At 53.6% G+C, this 9603-nt stretch overlaps 1 non-coding gene across 1 annotated transcript; it reads right to left on the bottom strand.

The window, feature by feature from the left end:
* Window positions 1-4754: 4754 nt before the first annotated feature.
* TRNAG-CCC (transfer RNA glycine (anticodon CCC)) lies at window positions 4755-4827 on the bottom strand. The gene has a single exon. It is a non-coding gene; the product is annotated as a tRNA-Gly (tRNA).
* Window positions 4828-9603: the final 4776 nt, after the last annotated feature.

The following is a 9603-nucleotide window of genomic DNA, read 5'->3' as shown; positions in this document are numbered from 1 at the left end:
GAAATTTTGCAGATGAGAAATGGAGTCCAGAGGGGTGAGGGGGCCTTGCCTAGGGTCCCACAGTGGGCAGAGGGCCAAGTCGGCAAACCATGGTCCATACAAGATCCTACCTGTCCATTCACCCCCAACCCAGTCACATCCGAGGCTGGTCCTATCTTCAGAAAGTCCAGGGAGAGGTGACGCGAATGCTCACAAGCTCACCACTGCCTACAGGCCTTGCCGGAATAGGCAGCACCTTCTCCAAGCCTTGCCTGGGTCACAGCCCCCTCCCCAAGAGCCCCCTGGGGGAGTTGGGCAAGGCTGCCCTGGAAGTCTTCCATTCCCTTTCCCCAGCTTCCCTCTCCTCTGGGGCCTCCCCTCTGCCTGGCAGCTGGTATTGGCAGCACCAAGGGAGGGGCCCTTCTGGCTGCCCACTCACAGCTGGCTGGGCCAAGACCTGCTATCCTGGGGGCAATCATTCTCCTCTCCCTCCCTCCCTAATTCCTTCTTGGATTTGCCCTTTTATCTCCATTCCCTCCCACACCCCCACACCCCATCTTCTTACCACTCACTACTTCCCCACTTTCATTCTTTTATTTCAGGAAAAAAACCCAAAGTTTAAAGCTGCCAAAGCTGGATCACCTCCCCCCGACCCACTTGCATGTGTAGTCACAGTCTCTGTTGGCAGGATCACAAGGAAAGGAATCGAAAACTGTGAAGGGGTTCAAGGGAGGGGGCAAACCTTGCTCTAGGGAGAAGGAAACACAATGCCTCTCTCTCTCTCTCTCCTTCCCCTACTCTGTGCAAAGGGTTAAGCAGGGGAGGGTCCGACACACAGCTAAGGGGTCACCTGGAGTGATTGCCAAGTGTCAGAGCTGGAAACAACCGTAATGATGATTTTACAAATGGGGAAACAGAGGCCGGAGAGGGGAAGTGACTTGGTCAGTGTCACAAGGGCTGTCGGTGGCAGATTCAAACCCGTCACCGCACAGTGGGTGGGTCCGAGGTGGCACCTGTGCCCTCTAGCCTCTTACTGTGAGCAGGTCAGTCAGTGGGAGCAGATCCTTTGGGCTTCCAAGTCTTCTGAGCCACATCTAGAAGACAGAGGACAACCCTTGCCAGACACCAGCATCTGGGCATCTGGAGAGGGTGGGATGGCAGAGTGGCTACGGGTCCTGCCTGCCCACTTCCAAGCAGCTGCCTCTCCAGCTTCCTCCCCAAGGCCTGTGGGGGCCTCCTATTCCAGCTGGCAGCCACACCCACCAAACATCTGGCTGGGTTGGACTGGGCTTGACTAGGGGGTGGGGCCTCCTGGGTCCTAAGAAGCTAGCATTGGGGTACCCATGAGCAAAATGGAAGGGATTGGCCTCAAAGGGTGTGCCCCAGTGCCTTCAGAGCCCCCACGTGCCTCCCTCCTCCCCTTGTGTCCAACAGCAACAGCTGTTTCCCCCCACCTCTGGATCTCTCCCCACTTGGCCTCTCTCTGTGAGGCCCTGCATCTGGGTGTCCTCTGTTGCATGTCTTCATCCTCTTGCTTTGGGATTCTCCTCCTCTTGATTCGTTCTCTCTAGGACTCCGTCTGCGTTGCTCTCTCCTTCTCTGTGCGTCTGTTCTCCTTCTGAGATGCAGTGCGAGGGGAGGAGCTTTGGCGCTTTCCCAGGATGGGCAAAGGCCAACCGAAGAAGAGTGGAAGATGGAAGGGTGTCAGAGTTGGGTTGGGGGCAGAGGTGACTGTGGTCGCTCTAGATAATGCAACTACCCGGAAATGTCAAATTTGGGGTTTCTTTCTACTTTCAGTCCGCTGGTTTGGTCTCTGCTATTTCCCACCACAAAGCAAAGCAGGCTGGTGGTTTTAGGGGCCCAGACGACAGAGGAGAAAACTGAGGCATAGGGGGCGGGGTTCAGAAAGATCAAAGCCTGCCTAATGTTTGGATGAGCTGGGGTCCCAGGCTGCTGCCCTTAATTGCCCCTCATCGCCAACTCCAGGTCACAGCATTACATGGGGAATGATTTAAAGGAAGGATTTAAACAAAAATTCTCACAGGAATACATTCCGCAAAAGAAGACTGGCCATAGTTTGATAGGAATCAGAATAATCCCTAGCTGAGCCAGTAGTTCACACGCTCTGCATGTATCCTGAACTGAACCGTGGCACACTCGTGTGCAAACCTGATTGAACTCTTCAACTCAGTTATCTTTGTGACAACCTTGAAGGTAGGCAGAGCCAGAACCCTCCCCTTTGATTAGTCCAGGAAAGAGTCCCATCTACGGCAGTCTGGCCAGTGAGTGCATAGCTGGCACTGGGATCCAAGTTGCTCGGCTCTGTGAGCAGTGTCCCTATACAACCTTTTAAAACTTTCCCTATCCTGAGCACATGCGTAGTCTTCACTCTAGCCCATGGATGTTTTGTTTTGGCCATGCAGTATGAGGGATCTTAGTTCCCCAACCAGTGATCGGACTTGTGCCCCCTGCATTGGAAGCGCAGAGTCTTAACCACTGGACCCCCAGGGAAGTCCCACCTGCCCATGGTTGTTTTGTGACACCAAGTGTGGCACGTCCATCCCTGTGCTGGTCCCTGCCCTGTGTGGATGTCCTGAGCAGCCCCGAGTCAGGTCTGGCTCCCCATCCTTACGCGGGTGTGGGTTCGAGTTACACAGGAAAGGAACAATGATCCCAAGTCCTCTTTCTGGCCCTTGGAGACCAGGTTAGCCGTGAAGAGGGCCCTGCTGATGCCCCTACCTTAAGGTCGCCTTGACCTAACCGTCCCCGGGGGCAGGGGGAGATGGTACAGAGATGCTTTTGTCTCCTCTGCTCCAGGTCTCTTCTTCAAGGAGAGTTCCTGTTGTGCAGGAGCCAGAGGGGAGGTGGGGGGTAAAGAGCCTTCCCAGGAAAGCTGGAGGCCTTCCAGGAAGTATCTCCGTGCCCCAGCATAGCAGGCACAGCAGAAGCCGAAGTCCATGGGCTCTTAAGCATCCCGTTTCACCCCCACCGTGCCTCTGCGGGGGGCTGTCCACCTCCACTCCAGCCCCTACCTTTAAGGCTCCTGGAAGTGGGGGAGCCACAGGTCCATGCTCAGCATACACTGCACCCCTGAGACCAGTGTCTCTTCCTCTCCCAGAATTTCCACACTCTGTTACCCCCCTGTGAAAATGCTGCCCATGCCTGTCCCCGAAGACAGAGTAGTACCTAAGGAGGGGGCGCATGCGCCATGAGAAATTTGGTGGGAGTTTGGGGGAGGGAAAGGAACTGCTGGGTCCACGCTTCCTGCCCCTGCCCCCTGTCCTCTACCACTCTTCAGGGAAGTCAACTTACAGTGAAGTCACCAAGGGAACACAAGGCCTTTCAGCCTCAGGCATAGCGACTGTCCTCTGTTTCTGGGAATGGGGTGAGGGGAGGGTGACCCAGTGGGTAGGAGGGGGGGAAGTCAGCATTCCTTTGCCCAGCTGCCCTGTCCACCTGATTTGGGAAAGAAGCTCACAGGGCAGGGAGAGCAGGGGCGTGCAACGTCTGGGCTGAGCACACGGGTCCGAGGGCAGAGAGGAGCCCATCCTCCTCACAGCAGGGGTAGGCCTGGGAGGCCGGCGGGTGAGAGGAGAGGTGGGCCACGGGCACCGAGATGGGCAGCTGATGGGCCTGGTGATTGTCCTGAGCAGCCCTGGGTCATGTCTGGCTCCCCATCCTTAAGCCCACTGATTACCAGTCCCCTCTTCCCACTGAGCTAGTTTCTCCTCCTTCTAGCCCAACAAGAAATCTTTTGTGTCTCAGCCAGCCCAGTATGGACCTCAAGCCCTGAGGGCAGTACATGAGAGAGGGCTGTGCATCTCCTTCTCCACCACCTCCCCACCACTTTGCCTGTCCTTTTTGTTATGACCCGAGGAGGTTCCTTGCTCTCCAGCTCTGTTTTCCATTGTTCTTGGCTTATGGCTGGCACCAACCCACCGACGCCTTCCCTGCCTGCTCCCAGCCTCCAAAATCGGCTCCCCAGAGCCAGGAGCCAGTGTGGGTATAAAGTCAAAATGAAGCCTGGTCTTCATTTGCTGCTACAATGGACCTCAAGCACCCGTGTCCTCTTCGCTCCAGGCTTCAGCCGTGAAGTTCGCCCAGTGTACTGGCCTCTCAACTCCAACGCATCTACCTGGAATGTCATTCCTCCCTTTCCTGCCTGGGGACGTCCTCTTCATCTTCCACACAGTCCGTGTGGCAGAGAGGAATACACAAAGACTTTGGACCTTCGACACTCAATAGGAAGGCAGAGACCGCAGAATGGAAGTTTGTCACAGTCAGTGATTCAGGGTGGGGAAGGGGGTGTCTGTCGGTGCCAGGGCTTGATTCTGCCAGAATGTGGGCAAAAAAAAAAGAGCTGAGTTAGATCTGCTTCCAAATCCCAACGTCGCCAACTTAGCAACCGGGTGACCTGAAGCCACTTTCCTTCTTTGTAAAGCAAGCCTGGCTCTGCTGTGTGACTCCAGGCACATGAGTCTGCCTCTCTGAGCTGAGTGGCCCCTTTCGTAAAAGGAGGACAGCAGGCTTACCTGCCAGGATTGCCGTGAAGACTCACTCACAGAGCCCAGCACACAGTAAATAGGTGCTCAGGGACTTTAGCCAGTAGAGCCAGGTCTTTTCTCCTCAGCACCCTTGAGCCTCTCAATCCTGTATTGCAAACCTCTGCTTTCTTTCTTAATATTTATGTATGTGGCTGTGTGGGGTCTTAGTTGCAGCACACAGGATCTTTAGCTGAGGCATGCAGACTCTTAGCTGTGGTATGTGGCATCTAGTTCCCTGACCAGGGATTGAACCCGGGCCCCTTGCATTGGGAGCACAGAGTCTTAGCCACTGGACCATCAGGGAAGTCTCCGGAAGCCTCTTCTTAAGGCCTGAACTAGTTGCCTAAAGGGCTGTGTCTCGCTGCTTGACTTGTAATCTGTGAAAGAGTGTGAGTTGCGCAGTCGTGTCCAACTCTTTGTGGCCCCATGGACTATAACCCACCAGGCTCCTCTGTCCATGGGATTCTCCAGGCAAGAATACTGGAGTGGGTAGCCATTCCCTCTCCAGGGGATCTTCCCAACCCAGGGATTGAACCCCAGTCTCTTGCATTGCAGGCAGATTCTATACCGTGTGAGCCACCAGAGAAGCTGGTGTTTCAGAAATATGTGCTGGATTAATAAAGGTCCCTGTCACAGCATAGGGCTTCCTCAAGCTCTGATCCCTTTCTCTAGTGCAGTCCCCCACTTCCCATTTATTAAGCCCACTGATTACCAGTCCCCTCTTCTCGCTGAGCTAGCTTCTCCTCCTTCTAGCCCAACAAGAAATCTTTTGTGTCTCAGCCAGCCCAGTATGGACCTCAAGCCCTCAGGGCAGTACACAAGAGAGGGCTGTGCATCTCCTTTTCCGCCACCTCCCCACCACTTTGCCTGTCCTTTTTGTTATGAGCCGAGGAGATTCTTGACTCACAGCATCCCGAAGGCTCTCTCCTCTGCTGCCTTGGCTTCTGCCTGCTCTGGTCTTACTGATCTGCTTTCCCCCTCACAGCAGCAGTAGCCTCATCTTTGCCTGGTGCTGGGCTGTCTTTCGAGTTCTTAATTCACCTGCCAAGCCAGCGGATTACCTGGCTGGAATGGCCCTCTGCACCTTCTTCTGTGTCAGCCTCACCCTCTCTGGATGATAGCACTGACCCAGGACTCTGAATGGAAAGGGCATGATGACCCTGTCCCAGGAGGAGGTGGGGGCCCCTAGGGCTTTCTAGAGAGCCATCCCTTTAACTCTGGCTAGAAGGGAGCCCAGACAGGTGAGGGAAACAGGAGCAGGACAGGGAGCATGTAAGAATCTCCAGGTGGCAAGGTCTGCATGGACCCACACCTCCATTGCCCACATCCCACATACTGACTACTGCCTCCCCTGCCAGCTCCTTCTTGGCCCCGCAGGCTGACTGGGGTTGAGCTGTGGTTGGGGGTGGGGGTGGGGAGACAATACTCATGTATCAAGCTAGGCAGGATGCTTTGACAAACCCTATTTCTCTACTTTTTCCTTTTATTAACAAAAAATGTTCATGTTCCCCATATTTTAATAGGTAGCACAGGACATGATACAAAAGCTCAGAAGACTTAAAAGGATAAATGGTGAAAAGTTAGGGCTTCCCAGGTGGTGCAGTGGTAAAGAATCCACCTGCCAATGCAGGAGACACAAGAGGCGCAGGTTCAGCCCCTGGATCAGGAAGATCCCCTCTAGTAGGAAATGGCAACCCGCTCCAGTATTCTTGCCTGGAACATCCCATGGACAGAGGAGCCTGGTGGGCTACAGTCCATGGGGTCACGAAGAGTCGGACAGGACTGATCGTGTGTGTGTGTGTGTGCCCGCACGTGCTCACACACACACAGTGAAAAGTTAGTCTCTCTCCTTTCCTGTCCCTTGGGTCCCTTCTGCAGGGACAACTACAGTTTTAGTCTTGTGTCTATACATTTACAAACATAACTTACACCTCCTATGAGTCACACCGGAGGGAAACTGAGGCCCTCAGAGAAGTGAAATACTTTGACTAAGGTCACACAGTTGTGAAATTGACAGAGCTGGGATTTGCAAACAGATCTAACTGTAAAACTTGGCTCTTTTCGCTGTCTGCGCTCTGGCAGAAGCAAGCCCTGGTACCAACAGAGTCCCCACCCCCAACCCCGCCCACCATGAACCACTGGCTGTGACAAACCTCCATTCCAAGGCCTTGGAGATGCAGGGGTCTTTGGTGAGTGTCCAAGGCTCCAGGGACCTGTACTGAATTACTAGGGAAGAAGCACTCCAGTATGGAAGAGGGAAAGTTCCCGCAGGTGTCCTTATGTGGCTGCTGTGTGGTCAGGACCAGTATGACTCCCAAGTACAGAGAGTTCTGGAAAGAGAAGCTACATGAGCGTATGAGCGTGGGTCTCTGGCTAGAGGGGATTGTGGTTGTGGTTTCAACTACATTTCCAGAAAATACCCTTATGATCTCCCTGTGGTTGGGCAGGGCTGAGCGGGGATGGGAAGCGTGGGGGCTGTTCTCCGTGGAAGCTACGTGCTGGTGCAAGCAGGTGAGGGGAGGAGGCTGGGGCCAGTACCTGGTGGAGAGCAGGCAGGATGCCTGAGCCGGGCTGCCCACCAGACTTCCAGGCTCTCAAGTCGCTCGCTCTCCTTGGTCAGGGTGGGCTAAGAGAGACCCCCAACTCTCTTGACTAGTAAACACCTGTACACTTACAGCTATGTCTCAGGCAGCTTCCTATGTGAGCTCTCTGTAGGGTCTTTCTGGATCCTGGCTTTCCATTCAGTTTCTTTGTTTCTGTGACTCCCTATGGGTCATGTCTCAGTCAGGTGTCCCCTCAACTTAGGGTCTATGTCCCTGAGGCCCTGTGAGAACCAGGAGACTCAGGTAGGGTCTCACCTCGTCTGCAGTGAAAGGAGGGAGAGGTAGGTAGTGAACATTCCTTCCTCTCTCAGGTTGACAGCATTCTTGTTTTGCAGAGGTAGTAGCCAGAACATTCCGTCCTTTATGTCTGTGCACACAGCCGGCCAGATCTAGCTTGGTGCCTAGTGGTCAGTCAGAGATGTGCTATGAGATGCAAGAGTCAAGAGACATACCTGCCCCACCCTCCCAGCATTCAGACCAGCACCTTCCATGCTGGTGAACAACAGCCAAGGCAACTGCATTGAGTCCTAGACTTGACCAGTCCTAGGAAGAGGAGTGTAAATCTTAAAAACAACAATAATGGTTAACAGCCCTATAGTGCTTTACAGCATTTGAAGCACTTTACATATACTCACTCACTAAATTCTCCCCACAATGCTTTCAGGTAGGTCCTATTACCATTATTATATTACAATGAGGAAATCAAGACAGAAAACTTGCTCCAGGTCACACAACTCAAGGAGCTGATGGTGAATCTGGTTCTAGATTGTGTTTTTATTTTTTTAAATAATTTTATTTATTTATTTTTGGCTGTGCTGGATGTTCGTTGCTACACGGGCTTTTCTGTAGTTGCGGAGAGTAGGGGCTACTCTCTAGTTGCAGTGCTCGGACTTCTCATCGTGGTGGCTTCTCGTTGCGGAGCACAGGCTCTAGAGCTTTCAGGCTTCAGGAGTTGCAGCACGTGGGCTCAGTAATTGCAGTTCCCGGGCTCTAGAGCACAGGTTCAATAATTGTGGCGCACGGGCTTAGTTGCTCCAAGGCATGTGGGATCTTCCCGGACCAGGGATTGAACCTGCATCTCCTGCATTGGCAGGCAGAAGCTTTACCTGTGCTGTGCTTTTAATTTTGTGATTCTGTGCTTTTAATTACTATGCAGTCATCCTAGTTTCCATTTCTATTCCTAGAGGGTAGGGTTTGTTCCTCAAATATTTACTGAGTGTCTGCTCTGGGCTGGGACAGCGTGGGAGCATTTAAAGGTGAATGGGATATTGTGTGTCACTGAGGGTAGAAAGGTATGTAAACAAGAAATTGTCCTTCAGCATGAGGGTGCCATAATACGAGCATAAATGTGTGGCTGGAAACAGGGAGGGTGAGGTGTATACTGCCTAGAGCAAGTGTCACCGAAAGGCAGATGTCAAGTGGCAGCAGGACATTCCAGGCAGAGGGAATGGTGTATGAAAGCTTACAAGAAAAAGATATGGTGTACCTAAGTGTTGAAACCTCACGGGCAATAACTGTCAGAGGGGTTGCCAGAGAGCTCAGGGCTGGCACTTCTGTCCAGCTTCCTGCTCCAGCCTGTCCTCCAGCTCTGGCCTCCAAGCTCTCAGTACCTACTCCATAAGAAGCACTGTGCCAGGTGTTGGCCCAGAATGTGGGAGAAAAGCAGTAGCCTGGGTGGCGGAGAAAGAGCTGGTGATCAGCTGCAGACAAAGATCTTTGTGGCTGGTGTTATTCAGGAGATGAAGGCAAGGCTGCTGGTAAGAGCTGCCAAGGGAGGATTATGGGAGGACGTGGGGACTTGCAGATCCTGGTCATCTCTGGACAGGAAGATTTTCAGACTGTAGGGAAGGGACATGCTCTGTGCGTGTCGGGGGGAGGGGGTCCTTCTCCTTTCTGCTGCTGCAGCTGGGTTTCTGGAGATCTGACATGCCTTGCTTTAGTGCTGGCCCTTGGAGGGTTGCCAGGGAAACCATCGGCCAGCTCCAGAGATGTAGCCAGAGGAGAGTGGGTGACTCAGGCTGCCTTCTCAGATACTGCACCCCCTCCCCATTACATGGAAAAGGCTCTCAGAGACCCTTTCTTCTGGATCCTACACAGCTGATCCTGTCTATTCTCTCTCTGGATAGAGTCCCTCCTGTAGTTCCACCGATGGGACTCCCCAGAGAGGGAAATATCTCGGACACCTCCGGCCCCCATAGATTCACTCTGGAACAGCGGATGGAGCGTCGGTGTAAACTCCTGCTGTGTCCCTTAGGCTTTCCTCTTGCCTGTCCTCTGTGTGGTAAGCGGTAGGAGCCCAGGCTGAAACGCCCTCCAGGGAGCAAACCCGGGATAATTATTGATGGGGCAGCAGTGGACTTCTGACCTCGGCCTGCGAGGGACAGGACCCAGAACGCGGGCCCCAGCCGGGGCAAAGGAAGGTGGGCGGGCCGCAGAGGGGGGCCAATCAACACGACCACAACAGGGGACAGCCGACC

The sequence above is a fragment of the Bos indicus genome, chromosome 19, assembly GCF_029378745.1.
Source record: "Bos indicus isolate NIAB-ARS_2022 breed Sahiwal x Tharparkar chromosome 19, NIAB-ARS_B.indTharparkar_mat_pri_1.0, whole genome shotgun sequence".
NCBI lineage: Eukaryota > Metazoa > Chordata > Mammalia > Artiodactyla > Bovidae > Bos > Bos indicus.
Note: the sequence above shows the minus strand (reverse complement) of the source record. Positions and strands in the feature narration are given on the sequence as shown.